The sequence below is a fragment of the Heterodontus francisci genome, chromosome 14 (assembly GCF_036365525.1).
Source record: "Heterodontus francisci isolate sHetFra1 chromosome 14, sHetFra1.hap1, whole genome shotgun sequence".
NCBI lineage: Eukaryota > Metazoa > Chordata > Chondrichthyes > Heterodontiformes > Heterodontidae > Heterodontus > Heterodontus francisci.
Genome location: NC_090384.1, coordinates 95,352,431 through 95,374,809, shown reverse-complemented (window position 1 = coordinate 95,374,809; position 22,379 = coordinate 95,352,431). Strand labels below are relative to the sequence as shown.

The 22,379-nt window shown below is 48.3% G+C and overlaps 1 protein-coding gene across 2 annotated transcripts in view; it reads left to right on the top strand.

The window, feature by feature from the left end:
- Nucleotides 1-18,152: 18,152 nt before the first annotated feature.
- The window catches only part of LOC137377163 (golgin subfamily B member 1-like), an 83,824-nt gene continuing 79,597 nt past the window's right edge, over nucleotides 18,153-22,379 (top strand). For both annotated transcript variants that reach the window (XM_068046570.1, XM_068046569.1), the window contains exon 1: nucleotides 18,153-18,384. The gene's annotated coding sequence lies outside the window, so the exon portion shown is untranslated. The remainder of the gene's footprint in view (nucleotides 18,385-22,379) is intronic.

Below are 22,379 nucleotides of genomic sequence, written 5' to 3'. Positions count from 1 at the left end.
CAAGTCAATGCAAACTGGCCAAAGCTACACTCAGATTTATTTACTGGCTATAAATTACCAGAAGTCATATTGTACAGCAGGATACTAAATGGGCACATTAATTAATCACAACAAATTTAAAATTACTCCTTAATTGGTTAAAAGTTCCTTTTAGGAATATATTCCTATACAGTCCGATAAATCACAAGATGTTTGTAATGGACCTCCCAGTAACATTGTTGTATATACTTTCAGAGTGTATTTTCAGGCAGGACTAAAATCAATGCAAGAATTGCTCAGGACAGACCCAGTCCAAACATTCTGAAATCAGCGCTGTCAACTATTCAATGAGTAAACATACACAAGTGGAAATTATTACCTAGGTAACATTGATGAAACGAAGCTCATGTTTCATCTGCGTACGAGGTATCTGTTAGGGTCTTGAAAACAGCTGGTCTACGAGCACCTGGAACAAAGCTCCTTGTATCCTGACCAAACTCCTGATCAATCAACTTGACTTTGTCCTGTAGACTTGTCTCAATGTTTTGAAGAGTTAGATGTGGTTCAGTTGGTAGTGCTCTTGCATCTGTGTCAGAACGTTGTGGTTCAAGTCCCACTTGAACAGAAAAATCAATGCTATTGCTCTGGTGCAGTAGTGAGGGAGTGCTGCACTATCAGAGGTGCTCTCTTTTGGCTGAGATGTTAAACTCAGGCCCTGTCTGCCCTTTCAGGTGGATGTAAAACAGGCTGTCCAACATATGGCTCGTGGACCAGAATCTGGCCAGCCAATCCTGTGTGACTGACAGCGGGCTGCCTGGGCAGGTTGAGTGCTGATTGAAGGTGTGGGGTGCGAGCGCGCTAGGATCGGCTGCCCCTGCTGTTTTTGGGTGGTTCAGGGAGTGAGCGAGTGAATGGGAATGGCTGCTGTGGGGGAGAGAGAGAGGCCAAGGGGAGAGCAGGAAATGGGCGAGCACACAACCAGAAGGGGCGGAGCAGTGCTGAGGGAGCACACAGAGAGAGTGTGAGAGGTAGTCCTTTAAACCGATACCAGCCCGGAAGCAGAGAGAGAGAGACAGAGATAGACATGGGGGAAAGGTGTCGGGGAGAGGTTAACATTAACTAAACAGCACCTAGTAGGTAGCTAATACACTAAATTACAGAGAAAGATATTTCCCATTAACTTATCAACACACTCTAAAACCCCACACATTTATAGGCATCCTTGAGGTTAAAAGTCCTAGGCTGAATTTTACCAGCCTCTCGATGCCATGGGTCACGGCGTGTGGGCCGGTAAAATTTTGCGGGGAGAGGCCTGCCTCGACCCGCGACATTGAGACGGGCCTGCCGCATAATTACCAGTGGTGGGGGGATCTCGGTGCGGCCCCCACGCCGCCTGGCAGCGGGCCCTTCATCTGCATATCGAAATGAGCATAAATGAGATGCTAATAAACTTACCTGCAGGTGGTGGACGTCCCACACTGATTATACAGCCTCTGTTCGGCCTTCGTACACCTTCGGAGCTCCGCACGGAGTTCTGAGGCGAGAATCTGGTGGGGAGGGGGCAGGATTAAAATTTTCAGGGCGGGAGGGGTGGAGGAGCGGGGAAAACATTTATTATTGACTGTGGGGATGGTGGGAAGGGGTTGAGAATCAAAGGGACCAAATGTTGAGAGTGGGGGGGGGAAGTTTGTGATCCTAATAAAACCTTTTCATGGCGGTAGAGGGCAATTAATGTATGAATTACCCATTGGGGGGGTGGGGTGTGGGATATGTGATTGACACCTGACCGAACATTTTATTTTTAATTCCCGGAGATCGGGACCTTTAAATTTTACAATGTAACTGAAGGGCTTGAAAAATGGCACTGGCGCCTGCGCGTTGGCACCAGACGCCATTGCCAGGGACGTGGCAGCTGCCCCCTACATATCTCCGGGGCCGGCCGCTTGGCCCCCACTATTTAAATGAGCCCTCATGCAAAAGGCCGCCGAGTTGAAAGCGGGCCGCCAACGAAGGCGGCACACGATTAAAATTCAGCCCCTAACCTCTGCCCAGCTGCAGTGGTCGGATCTCCCTGTGTCCTTCACAAAGCCAATGTCCTCTTCACTCACTTCTTCTCGGCACATCCAACTGGACTTCCATTAATAAGGCAATCTCTGATGACCTGGTTGGTCTTTTCTACTCTGTAAGCCTCGAATCTTCAAACCGGGTTCAAATCTTAGCAGCCTATTGCTGAATTGATGATCTGAGAGCAGCTTTTCCCCAGAAACAGCCCACTGGTCTCTCTCTCTCTCTCTCTCTCTCTCTTTAGGCCATGCAGCTGACTGCTGGTCTTCATTTCTTCCTTTCAGTCCCCAGATCTAGAAAAGCCTCTCGCATTTATCCAGATGAAAAGTCAATAGTTGTTTGTCTTTGACAATTCTCAGAGACAATGGGCTAGATTTTACTGAGCTCCCGACATCAGGTTTCGTGCTGGGGTGGGGGAGGCTGGAAGGTTTTTCTGGCAGAAGTTTCTCAAGTACCCCTTAACCTATGTGGCATCACTTGACACTGGAAAACCCTGTCCGGTGTAATAGAAGCTGATTTTCTCTTACCCTGGGGTGTCAAAGGAATTTGACAGTATCCCTCCAACATGTATGTCTCTTTAACACACATGGTGTTGCCCACTCTGTCCATACAATCCTTTAAATAAGAATTTGGGTAGGAGTCTGCCTTCTTTACCACAGTGACCTTTCTAGAGTCTATGCAAGTTTGAACCGACCCACCAGGTTTAGACAGCAAGGCCATCTGTGAATTCCAGCTGTCCTGACTAGGTTCATCTAAGCTGACCTTCAGCATGCATTGTACCTCTGCTTCCACTTGGCCCTGTCTGTCTGGACCTAAGCGGCAAGGATGTTGTTTTAAAGGAATGGTTCCCCCTGTACTCACATCATGTGTGGCTAAGGTTGTACATCCTGGCTCATCCCTACAGATTTTTTGAAACGTTGTGAAAGCCCTGGTTAGGACTTCACGCCGTTTTGCCTCTAAGTGTGAAAGCCTTTTGTCTAATTTTCCTAGCCATTCTGTATTCGCTAATTGGATAGTTGGAGATTCAATCTGAGAACTTCCTAGGCCTGCTTCTGCCTCATCCTCACTATCCTTTTCCTTCTCAACAGTCCCGATTACCTGACATACCTGTATTGGTTTATCCTCCTCCCTGCGGTAATACTGTTTGAGGATATTAATGTGACACAACCAGTTCTTCTTCCGGCGATCAGGGGTGTCAATCAAGTAATCTACCTTACCCTCTTTTGATCACTCTTTATGGGCCACTGAACTGTGTTTTTAATGGTTCTCCCTGTGACGGTAACAACACTAATACATCATCCCCTGGTTTTATGGTAGATTGTGGTTTTTCCCCACCATTTGACAGGTGGGGCATGTCCTACAAAATTGTCTCACATCCTTTGTAAGACCTGGCCAGAAATAATGTTTGCTTATGTATGATTTGGTCTTCCGAATTCCCCTATGTCCTGCAAAAGGAATGTCATGTGCTAACCTTAATAATCCTTGTCGATATTTAGGTGGTACCACTATCTGTTCAACAGCTGTCCAGTCTTCGTTGGCAGGCCTATGAGGCGCTCTCAATTTCCTCCTCAAAACCCCGTTAGCCATATAATAGCCTTCTGGAACTCCTTTCACTTCAGCTTCTGACAGAGCCGTCTGTGCTATCGGTATATCTCTGGATCAGTTTGATGTGCTGCAATGATAAACTATCTGTTAAACATCTCATTTGGATTATCTAAATCCCCAACTAAGGTTTCAGATACTTGACTATCTATTTGTGGTGCCCCTTTTACCTCCGACAATGGATTCTGTTTAGCCATTGCTCGGGTAACTACACACGCAGGAAATATTCCCAGAACTTGTTTCTGTAATTGCTCCATTTCCTTAATTTTACTTGGTTCCTCTGAAACTATAGGAAAAACTGATATTTTTGATCCAGCCAAATCATTTCCTCTGAGTAGATAAATTCCATTTACTGGTATACTGTGGACAACACCTACAGTCACTATCCCAGATATTAAGTCACTCTCTAGGCGTACTTCATACAAAGGTATTGGTATACACTCTCCGCCGATTCCATTTACTATAACTTTAGCATTCAAGGTGCTCTCTGGTGGAAACCTTACATCTTTCCCCAGCAAGTGTGTTTGGGTTGCTCCTGTGTCCCTGGGTATAATGATAGGTTTTCCTGCCTCACTTACAGGATATGGAGTTTCTCCCCTTTGACAAAAAAATTATTATAACTCTCAGGTATTTTATTCTTAACCTCTGCACTCCTTTTAGCTTTAGTATCTGGTTTCACATTCACAGCTGTCATTAAAGCTATAGCCTGGTCTGCTATACTCTCACTCAGAGTCTTTTCCTCTGCACTAACTTTGTGTACCCCAACAAGTCCGATGGGTTTACATCGCAATTTCCAGCACTCTGATGACCCGTTTTGTTGCAATGATACTTTGGCTTGTGAACCTCACTTCTACCCTCTGCACCTTCCTTTCTGACCTGAGGAGGTGATCCTGGGGCATTCCCAGCTGTTTCTTCTTGTCCCCGGCTACTTGCCTTTCTTTTACTCTCCCACTTTCTATCTTTCTCGGGTTTATGGGGGTGACGGACAAAATAGGTTAGCTTATTCACAAGCTCAAAATCATCAGCAATCTCTGCTGCTTGCCTAGCTTTCAAAACTTTCAGGTTATCCATATGAGTTCTCACTACTGAAGGAATGGAGTTTTTAAACTCTTCTAAGAGAATCAATTCTCGAAGGTTCTCATATGTGGTTTCCATCTTTAATGCCCGTATCCAACAGCCAAAATTCATTTGCTTCACCCTCTCAAATTCTAAATATGTCTGCCCAGCCAATCTCCGTAAGTTCCTAAACTTCTGATGGTAAGCTTCAGAGACTAACTCATACGCAGCGAGAATAGCCTTTTTTGCCATCTCATAATCTGCAGAAACCTCTTCAAGAAGCATGGCATAAGCTTCATGAGCTCTGCCTACCAGCCTCCCCTGAATAAGCAATGGCCAGCTTTATTTTGGCCATTTCATCTGTTTGGATATTTTTTCAAAAGATATGAAAAGTGCCTCTACGCTCCTTTCCTCGAACGTAGGAAGAGCCTGTATAAATTGAAACAACTTCTCGCTGGGTCCTGGTCTAAATTCCGATTCTTCCTGACCCAAATTTTCCCTGGACTTAAGACTACCCTTTTGTCTTAGTTCCATTTCTTTTAACTTAAATTTCCTCTTCTTTTTCACTTTCTCTTTGAAGACCAAGTTTAAGTTTTCTTAATTCTGTTGCTTTTTCTTCTTCCCTTTCCTCCAATTCAAGTTTTATCATTTCTAACTGAATCCTCGCTGCATCACTGTCTGACCTACTACCTTCTTGTCTCTCCTATTACCTTTCTTGTTCCTCGTATTGTCCTTCATCTGTATCATCATCATCATCATCATCATCATCATTATCATCTTCTTCTACTAATTCCAGATGTTTGGCTATTATATCAATTATCTCTGCTTTTTTGGCACCTGATTTCAATTCCAACCCCAATTTCACTGCCAATTATTTTAATTTGCTCTTAGTTAAAGTTATCAAGTCACTCAGAGAAACATTCAGCTTTCCCAAAAACTCTGCTACAACTACTAATGCCATTACAATGGTACAGACTGTACCTGATTATACAAGAGACCTGGTTCTTTTATTTTCTTGGTAATTGGTGTCAGATTTAGATCCCAACAATCGAGTTTCCAATTGCTACGATCCCAGACGTGAGAGCAATTAAATATGATGCCAAACGCAAGACCCCAATTTAAATATGTTATCCCAGAGATGAACAATTAATATGATTCCAAATGTCAGCCCTCCAAATTAGTCTGATTCGGATCCCAGAGGCGAGCCACCATATTAAATATGATTCAACTGTGAGCGAGCCCATAATTAAAATATGAGTCAAATCCTGGACGAGAAATCCAATTAACATGTTACGAATGACCACTCCAGTCAAAGTCCCCAATCAAAATATACGATTCTGATTGTGGTGGGAGAAAAGCACTGTTAATTCAATCCCGTCCCTCCACAAATTGCCTAACATATCAGTTTAAACTTTCCAAATTAAATAAAGACCCAGCTAAACTGTACCAACTATTAACCCCCAAATTAGGCTAACCAAATCAGGTATCTTTAAATCAACAAATTAATTGTTTAGTTAGAAAAACTAAATTCTTAAACACTACAAAGATATAAACAACATTTAAAATATAAAAAATTAGAGTCCTTGCAAATTTGCGCTCCTGCCGGATGTGAAACAGTCCAAGGTTGCTTCAAGTCCTCACAGCCGTCCAATGGGGAAAAACAGTTCTTTAACAGTAGAATAGTCCATAGTCTAATCCAGAAGTCAAAGTTGTTGCTTTCCTTCTCCAGCACTGAATTTCTACAATTAACAACTTGCAAACACTTTTTAATGAATCAATTTGGCTTTAGAATTTTTGAGGGATAAAAGATTGTCACAGTCTAACTTCTCTTCCTTCAGTTTAAATGCTCAGAGATCTCTGTTTTGGCTTGACGTTTTAGAATTTTGAGAGAGAATAATAAATAAACAGACTAAATTCTCTTCCTTCAGTTTAAGTGGTTTGAGAGCACTCCTTTCAGGTGCTAACAGACAGCTGTCTGTCTGTTTCCTCAGTTAGAACAGGCTGTTTGCACTATAAGCCAGTTCAAAATTAAATTGTAACAAATGCTGTTGATGCTCAGTCTGAGTGGTTGTATCCAAGGCAACGAGAATGTACCCTTTGTATTGCAGTCTCTGAATGGCTGTATCCCGGGGCAACAAAAATACATTCTTTGACTCAGCTTCTGGATCTGCTGCCTTAAAGCAGTACAGCTCCTTTTCCCAGCCATAAAGGCGCACTGCATTCTTCCCCAAAAAAACTACAGGGTCATAACAGTTTGCTAATAAGCTAAGTTCCAGGATGTTGTTATGTGACTACAAGCCAGAGTCACTCTGAAACTCTAACACCCAGATGAAGGTCTGTAAATAGTTTACTCTGGACTGTATATTCTAGTTTAGCTGTTAATAAAGCTATTAGAGAACTTCAACAAACTGGACTTCACATATCTCATTTATGTTGCATGAAACAACAGAAATAACTCATGATACCCAGCATTCAAAAAAAAGTTCCTCAGTCGCCAATCGGAGAAAGGAGAATACTGAAGCTTATAACTTTGGAAGTGTTATTTATAATTGAGAGCAGCGGAAGCAGAGCAGAGATTTAAAAGCACAAAAGATCAGAGGCTGGAAGAGAGCAGCGGGAGAAAATCAAAATCAAAAAGTGACATCAGAGTGACATCATGATCAACTGAGAAAGCAGGGAAACCCTCCAAATTCTTCCCTTTAATATATCAGTCTAATTTCCTTTTGAATGGTTCAATTGAACCTCCTTCCACCACACTCTCTGGCTATGCATTCCAGGCCTTAACCACTCTCTGTGTGAAATTTTTTTCCCTTATGTCAGTTTTGCTTTACTTACCAAATACTTGAAATCCTCCCCCTCCCTCCCCCTCTCGCTCCCTCTCCACTCCCATGCCTCCTCCTCTTCCCCCCCTCTCCCCCTCCCCTTCTCCTCCCTCCCCCTCTCTCCCCCTCTCCCTACACTCTCTCCCCCTTGCTCCACTCCTCCCCCTCCTCCGACTCCTCCCTCCCCCTCTCGCTCCCACTCCACTCCCATCCCCCTCCTCTTCCCCTCCTCTCTCCCTCCCCCTCTCTCCCCCTCTCTTCCCCTTTCCCTACACTCTATCCCCCTCTTGCTTCACCTCCCCCCCTTCCCGCCTCCTCCCCTCCCTCCCCGCCTCCCTGCCCTCCCACTCCTCCTTCTCCCCCTCTCCCTCCCACTCCTCCTCCCCCTCTCCCTTCCACTCCCTGCCCCTCTCCTCCTCCTTCTCCCACTCTCCCTCCCTCCCCCTCCGCTCGCCCCCTTCTCCCCTCTCCTTCCCCTTCCCTCTCCTGCCTCCACCTGGCCCCTAGCCCTACCCCCTTCTCTCTCTCCCTTCCCTGCACTCTCTCCCCTCCCTCCTCCTCCCCCACCCCTCCCCTAATCCCCGTCTCCCTTCCCCTTCCCCCTCCTCAGCCCCCTCCCACCTCCCTTTCCCCCCTTCCCGCTCCCTCTTCCCCCTTCCCTCTTCCCCCTCCCACCTTGGATTTTAAAAATATTCAATTAGGTGGTGTCAAAGTAAGTGTTGTAATAAGAGTATAAGCACAGAAAAGGACTAGAGGTATTAATTAAAATTGATAGCTTAAACAAGTTCCTAATTAGATTGTTAACAAAGGGATTGACTGCAGCTTGAACAGAGTGCTGGGAGTTTGGTGAATTGAGGGAGTTGGGTGAGGAGGGGAAGCATGTGGTCCTTTGCTTTTTCTAGCTTTTTCACCCTGTCGGATTTGGTTGTTACTTTACTTGTTATGACCGAGGTGGAAGCAATGCACTGTCAATTCAGTCCCAACACTCCACAGGTCACAGAATATTATTATTTTCCCACCCAACCGGAAAACAGCCAGATTGAACACTCTAGTCACCCCTAGAATATAATAGACCAAATCAGGTATCTTTAGACAACAACAACTTAACCATTTATTAAAACTAAATCTTAAACACTATTAAGATAAATCTATGTCTAAAGACCTTATAACTTCCTATTTTAACCAAACTCCCCATTTACACACATACATTCAAACGTCAATGGTTAACCCTTTTTTTAAATGATATTTTTAAAAATTAGCTGTTTCTGAATAATAAATAAATAACTGGGTTATCAGTCTTTGTGGGTTACGTTGCTGATGAGTGAGTTATCCAAGTGTAAAAATAATCAAATACCACTCGAAGTCTCCATGTGGATTTCATGAAACAGTCCTTCAATAGAGAGGCATTGAAAGCACTTCAGCTGCAGCTAGGCCCCCACCTGCTAAGAATGAGGCACATTAATTTTGTCATGAACATTGATTTTAAACTGTTACTGGAGTGAGGGGAGGACTTGTTGAACAGATCAGCCGTGGCTGGAAAAGACATTTGCATATTAACAGACAGTGATTGGAAGGACAAAGCAGCCATTCCCTGACATTCAACCCACAATGGACTTTTGATCACCAGACGTTGAAGGTGGGGGAGCTCGCATTCCAGGTTGACTGCTAAACAGACATGGTCAAACCAGCTAGTCACATGACTAACCTGCTGGGCAACCTGAGTTTTTTGAATTTTTACAAAATGTTTGGGCAGAAAGCTGTTTGCTCCCATCTCTTTATCACAAGCCTCTGAATCCACTGAAGCCACAGGAACCCCAAGGCAGAAAAGCCTCCTACAGCGAACAAAGTTTAAGAATAATACTGGGTCCTGACGAAAAACAAGATCTACCTACAATCAAGGACTCTACAGTGAGCTCAAAGAACCGTAACAACAACTCCTCAGATACTGCCTCAAACCTTTCCACTTTATTTTTCTTCTGCTTTTTTCTATCTCTATTTGCATGTGTGTATCGCGTATGCATGCTACTGTGGGGCGTGGCATATCCATAGGCGTTAACCGTATTAGAGTTTAAGTTTAATAAATTTCAACTTTTTTTCTTTAAACCTAAGAAAGCCTGTTTTTGCTGGTTTCTTTGCCTTATAATTGGAAAGCGGTGAACCAAGGATTCACCAAGGGGGAGTTCAAAATACGGTGTGTTTAAAAACAAAACCCTGTTACAGTAAGATCAGGTGAAGACTGAAAGGGACCCCCAGACACCTTTCTCACCTGGTCAAAACATGGTCCTTCAATAGATAGGCATTCAAAGCACTTTGGCTGCAGCAGGCATCAAACAGTTCTTTAAAGGAGTATAGCAATGGGTCTAAAAACCAACAGTCTCTCAGTCGAAACTCTACTGTGAATTCCAGAAAACACAATCAGTTATGAGAGATTCAATCTTGAAGAAAAGACTTCTTGGGTTGGAAGTAAAAAGGAAATTTGTTACCTCCACCAATACAAATGGTCTCTTCAAACAGTTTTTCCCCCCTCTTTAGGCAATTAACATAGCCTGTAGCTCATTGCAGAATATCTGCTGAGAGAAATAGACAGCTCTTTCCTTCAGTAAGCACGCTTGACTGATGTCTCTCAAAACGGGTTTTAGCTGGTTTTGACACAGTTAAATTGAAATATGATACCAAGTGACCTCCTCATGCTCCTGCTGTTGTCTCGGTAACAAATGCATATGTGGCACACTGTTCTCAGAAATCTAAAACTTCTCTCTCTCTTAAAGGTACACTGTTTTTAACAGAGTCTTAAAGGCACACTGTTTTAATCTAAGGAGAAAATAAATACAGTTCTGTGACATACTACAGGGGAAGAAGATAGCTGTTTGGTGAGTCCCTGGTAAGTGGTTATGGTCTATTCTATTCCTAAGGTTTAAAATAGTACAGGAATTGGTGGTAAGGTTAATAAAATATATAAAATGAAAATAAATAATTGAATAAAATAATTTAGTTAATTAAAACACATTAAGGATGACAATAAGGATAATAATCTTCTGATTTGGTCAGTAGTCAGGGACAGGAGAATGTGGCTGCAGCTGAGGCAGGTAAGGGGACCCAGAGAGCAGGAGTGCAGGAGCTTTGGCCTTTGCAATTTTCCAACAGGTTTGAGGGTCTTTCACCTTGTTTGGATGAGAGTGGGTGCTGCAGGGTGAATGAGCTAATTGGTCATGGCACTGTGGTACAAGAAGCCATTCAAGTGGAGGGAGGAAAAAGGAATGTAGTGGTAGTATGGGAAGGTATAGTGAAGGGGATTGACACTGCAGCAAAGAGCGAGAGTTGAGAAGGTTGTGTTGCCTGCCCGGTGCCAGGGTTCAGGACATCTGCTCAGGGCTGGAGAGGAACTTACAGTAGGAGGGGGAGGATTGAGTCATCGTGGTTCAAGTAGTTACCAATGACATAGGTAGGACAAGATAGGAGGTTCTGCATATTCAGTATGAGGAGCTAGGTACCAAATTAAGAGGCAGAACACCTTGAGTGATGTGCAAATTAGAGAGAGATGACCTAAGTTCAGGAAACCAGGATATAGAAGCACTTTGGGTAGAGATGAGACATGATAAAGGCAAGAAGTCACTTGTGGGAGTGATAAAGGAATAAAGGTATGGCGATAATCATGGGGGAATTTAATCTACATATAGACTGGAAAAATCAGAGGGCAAAGGTCACCAAGATCAGGAGTTCATAGAATATCTTCCGGATAGTTTCTTAGAACAGCATATTCTGGAGCCAATCAGAGAGAAGGCTATACTAGGCCTGGTATTGTGCAACGAGATAGGATTAATTGATGACCTCATAGTGAAGGTGACCCTAGGTAGCAGCGATCATAATATGATTGAATTTTACATTCAGTTTTAGGGAGAGAAGAATGGGTCCAAGATTAGTATTTTAAACTTAAACAAGGGCAATTTTGACGGCATGAAAGCAGAGCTAGGTAAAGTAAACTAGCAAATCAGGTTAAGGGATAGGTCAAACGAGATGCAGTGGCAGATATTTAAGGGGATATTTCAGAACATACAGAACATTCCAATGAGAAAGAAAAATTCCAAGGGGAGGACCCACAACCTGTGGTTAACTAAAAAAGTTAAAGATGATATCAAACTTAAAGAAAAAGCATATTAATTGCACAAAGATGAGTGGCAGGTCAGAGGACAGGACAGAATATAAAAAACAGCAAAGAATGACCAAAAGATTGATAAGGAGGGAAACTTTTTAGCACAAGAGAAAGCCAGCTGGAAAAAAAAGTTAGAGTTTCTATAGATATGTAAAAAAGAAAAAGAGTTCACAAAGTGAGTGTTGTTCCTGTAGAAAGTAAGTCTGGGGAATTAATAAGGGAAAATAAGTAGATGACAGATGAATTGAACAGGTATTTTGCTTTGGTCTTCACTTTAGAGGATACAAGTAACATCCCAGAAATAACTGTAAATCAGGAAATGGAAGGGAGGGAGAAACTCCAGAAAATTACAATCACCAGAGAAGTGAGCAAATTGTTGGAGCTGCGGGCTGGCAAGTTCCCGGGTCCTGATGGACTGCATCCTAGGGTCTTAAAATAAGTGACTGGTGAGATAGTTGATGCGTTGGTTTTAATTTTCCGAAATTCCCCAGATTCTGGGAAGGTTCCATTAGTTTGGAAAATAGTGAATGTAACTCCTGTATTCAAAAAGATAGGGAGACAGAAAGCAGGAAACTAGAGGCCAGTTAACTTAACATCTGTCTTAAGGAGAATGTTAGAAGCTATTATTAAAGATGTTATAGCAGGGCATTTAGAAAAATTCAAGGTAATCAGGCAGAGTCAAGATGGTTTTATGAAAGGCAAATCATGTTCAACCAATTTATTAGAGTTTTGTTTGAAGGAATAACATGTGCTGTGGATAAAGGGGAACCGGTGGATGTACTGTACTTAGATTTTCAGAAGGCATTTGATAAAGTGCCACATCAAAGTTTATTGTGGAAAATAAAAGCTTATGGTGTTAGAGGGTAACATATTGGCATGGATAGAAGATTGGCTAGCTAACAGGAAACAGAATAGGTATAAATGGGTCATTTTCTGGTTGGCAAGATGTAACAAGTGGTGTGCTGCAAGGATCAGTGCTGGAGACTCAGCTTTTTATAATTTATATAAATGACTTGGTGAAGGGACTGAAGGTATGGTTGCTAAATTTTCTGATGACACAAAGATAGGCAGGAAAGTAAGTTGCAAAGAGGACATAAGGAGGCTACAAAGGGATACAGATAGGTTCAGTGAGTGAGCAAAGATCTGGCAAATGGAGTATAATGTGGGAAAAAGTGAAATCGTCCATTTTGGCAGGAAGAATAAAAAAAGAAGCATATTATCTAAATGGTGAGAGATTGCAGAGCTCTGAGATGCAGAGGGATCTGGGTGTCCTAGTGCATGAATCGCAAAAGGTTGGTATTCAGGTTCAGCAAGTAATTAGGAAAGCTAATAGAATGTTATAGTTTATTGTGAGGGGAATTGAATACAAAAGTAAGGAGTTTTGCTTCAGTTATACAGGACATTGGTGAGACCCGTCTGGGGTACTTTGCTCAGTATTGGTCTCCTTATTTAAGGAAAGATGTAAATGCGTTGGAAGCAGTTCAGAGAAGGTTTACTAGACCAGTACCTGGAATGGGCGGGTTGTCTTATGAGGAAAGGTTGGACAGACTAGGCTTGTATCTGCTGGAATTTAGAACAGTAAGAGGCGACTTGATTGAAATACTTATGATCCTGAAGGGTCTTGACATGGTGGATGTGGAAAGGATGTTTCCCCTTGTGGGAGAATCTAGAACTAGGGGTCCCTGTTTAAAAATAAGGGGTTGCCCATTTAACACAGAGATAAGGAGAAATTTATTCTCTCAGAGGGTCGTGAGTCTTTGGAACTCTCTTCCTCAAAAGGCAGTGGAAGCCGAGTCTTTATATATTTTTAAGGTAGAGGTAGATAGATTCTTGATAAGCAAAGGGGTGAAAGCTTATCGGGGGTAGGTGGGAAGGTGAAGTCGAAATTACAATCAGATCAGCCATGATCTTATTGAATAGTGGAGCAGGCTCGACGGGCTGAGTGGCCTACACCTGCTCCTAATTTGTTTGTTCGCATGTAACCAGAACATGCCTTAGAGATAAACCATAAACTGTTGTGTATATTGAAAATTTTAATGTTACACTTGTTTAGAAAGGTGCAGAAATCAACATGCAGCCACTTCATGTGCAACCGTCTCTCATCATGATTTCACGTTATAACAGAAGCACATAGACACATGGGCCTGACTTGCTTATTTAGTTTTTATTGAAATAGAATTTGCTTGATTTAACAGAAGATCACCAAACCTACACTTTCATGGTGTACAATACAGTCAGTTCTCTACCGGTTGGCTTCTTAATATCTTCTTTGTGAAGCTTCTAATTGCTGTGTGTTTGTGGCAAATTGTGGGCAATTTTATAATGTGGACACAAGTCTATTATGCTCTGATATGAGGAGCATTTTCACACAGGTGACAAGCAATAGAAAGAGTTGAAAGTTGCAATGTGTAGTGAGTTTATTTTGTTTACACTAAAGTCACATTGTTAAAAAGACTTACATTCATATAGATGCTTTCATGACCTCATGATATCCCAAAGCACTTTACAGCCAATAAAGTACTTTTGAAGTGTAGTCACTGTTGTAATGTAGGAAACACGGCAGTCAGATTGTGCAAGCTCCCACAAACAGCAATGTGAAGATGACCAGATAATCTGTTTTTGTGCTGTTGAGTGAAAGATATGGGCCAGGACACCAAGGATAATCCTTCTGGGGGGGGGAGGGGGGGAAGGGGGAGGAGGGGGGAAGGGGGGAAGGGGGGGTGAGTGAAGGGGGAGGGGGGAAGGGGGAGGGGGGAAGGGGGAGGGGGGGTGAAGGGGGAGGGGGGGTGAAGGGGGAGGGGTGAAGGGGGAGGGGGGGTGAAGGGGGAGGGGGGGTGAAGGGGGAGGGGGGGTGAAGGGGGAGGGGGGGTGAAGGGGGAGGGGGGGGTGAAGGGGGAGGGGGGGTGAAGGGGGAGGGGGGGGTGAAGGGGGAGGGGGGGGTGAAGGGGGAGGGGGGGGTGAAGGGGGAGGGGGGGGTGAAGGGGGAGGGGGGGAAAAGGGGGGTGTAGGGGGAGGGGGGGTGAAGGGGAGGGGGGGAAGGGGGGGAAGGGGGAGGGGGGGAGGGGGGGGAAGGGGGGAGGGGGGGAAGGGGGGGAGGGGGGGAAGGGGGGAGGGGGGGAGGGGGGGAAGGGGGAGGGGGGGAGGGGGGGAAGGGGGGAGGGGGGGAGGGGGGGAGGGGGGGAGGGGGGGAAGAGGGGGGAAGGGGGGGAGGAGGGGGGGGGAAGGGGGGGGGAGAAGAGGGGGGAGAGGGGGGGGGAGAAGAGGGGGGGGAGAAGAGGGGGGAGAAGGGGGGGGAGAAGGGGGGGGAGAAGGGGGGGGGGAGAAGGGGGGGGAGAAGGGGGGGGGAGAAGGGGGGGGGAGAAGGGGGGGGGAGAAGGGGGGGGGAGAAGGGGGGGGGAGAAGGGGGGGGGAGAAGGGGGGGGGGAGAAGGGGGGGGGGGAGAAGGGGGGGGGGGAGAAGGGGGGGGAGAAGGGGGGGGAGAAGGGGGGGGGAGAAGGGGGGGGGAGAAGGGGGGGGGAGAAGGGGGGGGGAGAAGGGGGGGGGAGAAGGGGGGGGGGAGAAGGGGGGGGGGAGAAGGGGGGGGGAGAAGGGGGGGGAGAAGGGGGGGGAGAAGGGGGGGGGGAGAAGAGGGGGGGGGAGAAGAGGGGGGGGAGAAGAGGGGGGGGAGAAGAGGGGGGGGAGAAGAGGGGGGGGAGAAGAGGGAGAAGAGGGGGGGGGAGGGGGGAGAAGAGGGGGGGGGAGGGGGGAGAAGAGGGGGGGGAGGGGGGAGAAGAGGGGGGGGGGAGAAGGGGGGAGAGGGGGGAGGGGGGGGAGAGGGGGAGAGGGGGGAGGGGAGAGGGGGGAGGGGGGAGAAGGGGGAGAAGGGGGAGAAGGGGGAGAAGAGGGGAGGGAGGGGAGGGAGGGGAGGGGGGGGAGGGGGGGGGGGAGGGGGGGAAGGGGGGGGAGAGGGGGGGAAGGGGGGGGGAGAAGGGGGGGGAGAAGGGGGGGGGAAGAAGGGGGGGGAAGAAGGGGGGGGGAGAAGGGGGGGGGGAGAAGGGGGGGGGAGAAGGGGGGGGGAGAAGGGGGGGGGAGAAGGGGGGGGGGAGAAGGGGGGGGGGAGAAGAGGGGGGGGGAGAAGAGGGGGGGGGAGAAGAGGGGGGGGAGAAGAGGGGGGGGAGAAGAGGGGGGGGAGAAGAGGGGGGGGAGAAGAGGGGGGGGAGAAGAGGGGGGGGAGAAGAGGGAGAAGAGGGGGGGGAGGGGGGAGAAGAGGGGGGGGGAGGGGGGAGAAGAGGGGGGGGGAGGGGGAGAAGAGGGGGGGGAGGGGGGAGAAGAGGGGGGGGAGGGGGGAGAAGAGGGGGGGGGAGGGGGAGAAGAGGGGGGGAGGGGGGAGAAGAGGGGGGGGGAGGGGGGAGAAGAGGGGGGGGGAGGGGGGAGAAGAGGGGGGGGGAGGGGGGAGAAGAGGGGGGGGGAGGGGGGAGAAGAGGGGGGGGGAGGGGGGAGAAGAGGGGGGGGGAGGGGGGAGAAGAGGGGGGGGGAGAAGAGGGGGGGGGAGAAGAGGGGGGGGGAGGGGGGAGAAGAGGGAGGGGGGAGAAGGGGGGAGAAGAGGGGGGGGGAGAAGAGGGGGGGGAGGGGGGAGAAGAGGGAGGGGGGAAGGGGGGGAGGGGGGAGAAGAGGGAGGGGGGAGAAGAGGGAGGGGGGAGAAGGGGGGGGGAGGGGGGAGAAGGGGGGAGAGGAGGGGGGAGAAGGGGGGGGAGGGGGGAGAAGGGGGGGAGGGGGGAGAAGGGGGGGAGAAGGGGGGGAGAGGGGGGGGGAGAGGGGGGGGAGAGGGGGGGGAGAGGGGGGGGAGAGGGGGGGAGAGGGGGGGAGAAGGGGGGGGGGAGAGGGGGGGGAGAAGGGGGGAGAGGGGGGAGAAGGTGGGGAGAAGGTGGGGAGAAGGGGGGGAGGGGAGAAGGGGGGGAGACGGGGGAGAAGGGGGGGAGAGGGGGGAGAAGGGGGGGAGAAGGGGGGGAGGGGGGAGAAGGGGGGGAGGGGGGAGAAGGGGGGGAGGGGGGAGAAGGGGGGGAGGGGGGAGAAGGGGGGGAGGGGGGAGAAGGGGGGAGAGGGGGGAGAGGGGGGAGGGGGGGGAGAGGGGGGAGAGGGGGGAGGGGAGAGGGGGGAGGGGGGGAGAAGGGGGAGAAGGGGGAGAAGAGGGGAGGGAGGGGAGGGAGGGGAGGGGGGGAGGGGGGGGGGAGGGGGGGGGAGAGGGGGGGGAAGGGGGGGGGAGAAGGGGGGGGAGAAGGGGGGGGGAAGAAGGGGGGGGAAGAAGGGGGGGGAAGAAGGGGGGGGAGAAGGGGGGGAGGGGGAAGGGGGGGAGGGGGAAGGGGGGGAAGGGGGAAGGGGGAAGGGGGGGAAGGGGGAAGGGGGGAGGGGGGGAGGGGGAAGGGGGGAGGGGGGGAGGGGGAAGGGGGGGAGGGGGGGGAGGGGGAAGGGGGGGGAGGGGGGGAGGGGGAAGGGGGGGGAGGGGGGAGGGGGAAGGGGGGGAGGGGGGGAGGGGGAAGGGGGGGGAGGGGGGAGGGGGAAGGGGGGGAGGGGGAAGGGGGGAGGGGGGGGAGGGGGGGGAGGGGGAAGGGGGGAAGGGGGGGGAGGGGGGGGAGGGGGGGGAGGGGGGGGGAGGGGGAAGGGAGGGGGGGGAGGGGGGGGGGAGGGGGAAGGGGGGGGAGGGGGGGGAGGGGGGGAGGGGGAAGGGGGGGGAGGGGGGGGAGGGGGGGGAGGGGGAAGGGGGGGAGGGGGGGGAGGGGGGGGAGGGGGGAAGGGGGGGAAGGGGGGGGAGGGGGGGGAGGGGGGGGAGGGGGGGGAGGGGGGGAAGGGGGGGAAGGGGGGGGAGGGGGGAGGGGGAAGGGGGGGGAGGGGGGAAGGGGGGAGGGGGGGGGAGGGGGAAGGGGGGGAGGAGGGGGAAGGGGGGGGAGGGGGGGAGGGGGAAGGGGGGGGGAGGGGGAAGGGGCAGGAGTGGGAAGAAGAACAAAAGGGAAGGTCCATGAAAGGGTTGGAGAGATTAAATAACAATGGTGAAGCTGGGCCAAAGGGAGTGGTAATGGGACAAGTAAAGGATCAAAAATGTGTCTAGAGGAGCTGTGAATGGCAGGATCCTGAATAACCAGTATCCGGAAGCAATGTGAGAAATTAGGAAAATACTTAACCAGCAAAGAAACACGAAACAAAATAGGGGCAGAGGTTACGGTCTAAAATTGTTGAACTCAATGTTGAGTCCAGAAGGCTGCATAGTGCAAATTCTGAACCAAGATGAGACCCGAAAGTGCTATAAACAATAGGCATCTCACTGATTAAAGAAAATAAAGAAGCTTCTGAGGTTCAATGGGTTTGGGATATGTGCATCATTGTGAATGAACCTGCTGTCGGCTCCGCCCTCTGGTCACCTGTCACAATGCGCCTGATGCACGCTACGTTCCTGTGCGTGCCCGAGCTTGACGCACGCGTTGTACGTGCTCACGTCATGCGGCGTCGACTGCGACCGGGATGAGCCGAGGGTCGGCTGTTGTGGTCTCTCGGCATTGGGGTGGCGGCGAAGAAGCGGCTGCGGGAAGCTCAGCTGCCCAAATGATCCACTTCCACCGTTCCCGGAGCTCATAATAACTGCATCAACATGGCGCTATAACCCTTCTTCCTTCCCCTTGGAGCCGCCTGTCGCAGGTTGGTGAGAATCGGGCTTCGCTCCGCCTGTTGGGCCGTGCACAGGTAAGGGCTGATCTGCGCAGGCGCAGCTAGTTACGAGTGAGTGGCAAAGAAATAACCTGCAGGGGAACAGGGTCCTGTGCTAATTTATTTCTTTTCGTATTGGGGGCTCTTTATTCATGGATCCCAAGTAAGCTGTCGCCTTTTGTTTGTATTTTAGATACTCCAGTGCAAATAATTGATTGGGTTTATTGCTTCTGCTTGGTTCACACTTGTTACGTATACATGACCACGCTCAGGTAGGGTTTGTCTGTACAGTTTAGTTCAAGTGGACCTGACTTCCTGCCACTGTTCCTGGACTCCAGGGGTTAAGTTATGCAGAGAGCTTACACAAAAGGAGGGTTGTCGTCCCTGGAATTTAGAATATTAAGGGGTCATTTGATTGACACTTTCAAGACATTAAGGGGTTGGCTTGATAGAGACAAATGATTTCTGCCTGTTGAGTCTGGGGCAGAGTCTACAAAATTAGAGCCAGAGCTTTCAGGATTGAAATTAGGAAATACCCCACACAAAACATAATAGCAGTTTGGAACTCCCTTCCAAAAATGACAGATAATGCTAGGTCAGTTAATTTTAAATCTGTGATTGTTTTTTTTAACCAAAGATAGTAAGGGATATGGGGCAAAGGGATATGGAGTTAGGCTGTGGAACAGCCATCTCATTGAATGGTGGAACAGGCTAGAGGGACTAAATGGCCTACTCCTGTTCCACCAGGGTTGCCATTTCACATAACTGGCAGAACAGACCAGTTTTGTGTAAGTCCAGGCTGTTTGTGGGCACTATAGATTTGGTTGCTTAGGCTGCCTCAGATACAAGGTGGAATGTTTTGGAACTGGCTGGATTAGGGGATCAGTTGTTTTTCTTTGCTCGTTCATGGGATGTGGGTGTTGCAGGCTAGGCCAACATTTATTGCCTATCCCTAATTGCCCTTGAGAAGGTGGTGGTGAGCTGTCTTCTTGAACCGCTGCAGTCCATGTGAGGTACCTACACCCACAGTGTTGTTAGGAAGGGAGTTCCAGGATTTTGACCCAGCGACAGTGAAGGAACAGCAATATAGTTCCAAGTCAAGATGGTGTGTAGCTTGGAGAGGAACTTGCAAGTGGTGGTGTTCCCATGCATTTGCTACCCTTGTCTTTCTAGGTGGTAGAGGTTGCAGGTTTGGAAGGTGCTGTCGAAGGAGCCTTGGTGCATTGCTGCAGTGCATCTTGTAGATGGTACACACTGCTGCCACTGTGCGTTGGTGGTGGAGGGAGTGAATGTTTGTGGATGGGGTGCCAATCAAGGTTGCTGCTTTGAACTGGATGGTGTTGAGCTTCTTGAGTGTTGTTGGAGGTGCACCCATCCAGGCAAGTGGAGAGTATTCCATCACACTCCTGACTTGTGCCTTGCAGATGGTGGACAGGCTTTGGGGAGTCAGGAGCTGAGTTACTCGCCTCAGGATTCCTAGCCTCTGACCTGCTCTTGTAGCCATGGTATTTATATGGCTACTCCAGTTCAGTTTCTGGTCAATGGTAGCCCCTAGGATGTTGATAGTGGGGGATTCAGCGACGGTAATGCTGTTGAATGTCAAGGGGAGATGGTTAGATTCTCTCTTGTTGGAGATGGTCATTGCCTGGCACTTGTGTGGCGCGAATGTTACTTGCCACTTCTCAGCCCAAGCTTGGATATTGTCCAGGTCTTGCTGCATTTCTACACGGACTGCTTCAGTGTCTGAGGAGTCACGAATGGTGCTGAACATTGTACAGTCATCAGCGAACATTCCCACTTCTGACCTTGATGATTGAAGGAAGGTCAGTGATGAAGCAGCTGAAGATGGTTAGACCTAGGACGCTACTTTGAGGAACTCCTGCAGTGATGTCCTGGAGCTGAGATGTTTGACCTCCAGCAACCACAGCCTTTCCTTTGTGCTATGTATGATTCCAATCAGTGGAGAGTTTTCCCCTGAATCCCGTTGACTCCCGTTTTGCTAGGGCTCCTTGATGCCATATTTGCTCAAATGCTGCCTTGATGTCAAGGACAGTTGCTCTCATCTCACCTCTTGAGTTGTGTGTGAGATTAACTTGCTTTTTAAAACAGGAATTTTGCAGCCAAAAGAGAATCAGTAGGACCTGTGTGACTAATAGTGTCTGGATTTAGTCAGTCTTGGGCAAGACCATCTAATGTTTACATATTCATATTGTGATTTTTGGGATGAAAGGGAATCAGCACCTCGGTTTCTCATGCTGTTGCACATCGTTCCCCCATCTATTTGTCGCAATGACTCGATCCTCCAGGAAGTCCATCAAATAGAGGAAAATGAACATCTCCAAATCCACCAGGACCTCAACAATGTCCCTCAACGCTGTTTGAACTCACACAAGCCCTTTTGTACCCTCGTGTTTAACATTTGACAATGTGACTTCAACTTTAATGAAGCTTGGAGAGCCAAATGGAGATCACAAGATGTCACAAACACCTTGTGAAAGATCTGATGTAGAAGATCCCTGGCTTTGATCTTCTGCGAAGCTCATGGACGATGCTAAACTGCATCCGCACAAACCATGGCAGATGTAGATACTTGATGCTCAAATTGAAAATGAAAAACTCTCTACTGTGTGGCTGTGGTTAGCCAGAACAGACCATGGAGCGTGTAACGACTCGATGTTCGATTCACAAATACGAGGGAGGTATCACAGTAATATACTGCACTACTCCTGAAGTAATTGTCAGGCATAACAACATGAATGTAAAATAATAGTTGTTGCTGTACATCTACATTAGCCATAAAAAGAAACAGACTCTTGTACATTCTTGCAAGAGCCGTGAGTGAGAAGTTATAAGAATTGCTTCACAGTGGCAAAAAATTAACACAATATGGAATATATTTTGCAAGTAGCTGCCATACCATTTAGCTATAGAAAATCCATTTCTTTGGTTGTTAATTGGAAATGGATTTTAAGTCACTAGTGCTGAACCAGTGATTCATTTTATAGTCCTTTCAGCGTCAGTCTTGGCTCAGGGGTAGAAATGTTGCTTCTGAGTTAGGTCATGGGTTCATGTCCCACTGAAGGCTGACAATTCAGTGCAGTAGTGTGGAAGTGCTACACTGTCAGATATGCCATCATTTGGAAGAGATGTTAAACTGAGACTCTGTCCTTGGCATTATTCAAAGAAGAGCAGCAGATTTTTCCTGGCCAACATTTAGCCCTCGACTAACTCCACTGATATAATCCACTGATTATTGCTTGCATTGCATTATGGAACCTCGCTGTGCACAAGTTGGCTGCACCTTTACCTACATTACACCTGTGACTAGACATCAAAAGTATTGAAGTACTTTGGGATCTTCTGAGGTCATGAAACGCACTAAAGAATGCATGTTCTTTCTATTGGTGCGTTAGTCGCTTGGTAGTACAGAACTTGAATATTGCTGAAAAAAGAGACATGCTGTTGAGCTTTTCATCCTGCACTCATCAGGGCAGATGGATGAATACCTAAGTTCAAAGGGAGCAACAATTTATGCTGCATGAGGAAAAAGATGGTGTTTGGTTGGCAAGATGACTCTGGTGGAGGCGTTGTCATGCTATCCTGCAGGATAATGGCTACCCCGATCATATTGATCGCTGTGTATTGTGCATACTCATGAATGGGTCTAAGTCTGCCACTTTCAGACCTGAAAAGTGCCCAGTCTACCTCAAATTACCCTGGTAGGGTAAGATATCGCAAAAATTTGAGCAACAGGTATAGCTAGCAGTAGCAACACAAGTGGTATTTTCCACTAACAGGATGCTACAGTCAAGCCAAAAAGATATTCTGCCTACCACACAAATGAGTAATGTGGTATGTGAATTTCAGTGCCGGTGCAATGCCAGGTACATAGGCTGTATGTCCCAACGACTGGCGGGATCGTATCAAATAGCATGTCCCTTTTGGCTGTTTGCAATAGGCAGAGTACTGACCGTACTCAACCAGCCCGTACTTGCAAAACCCAGAACATAATATCCAACGTTGGATGTGAT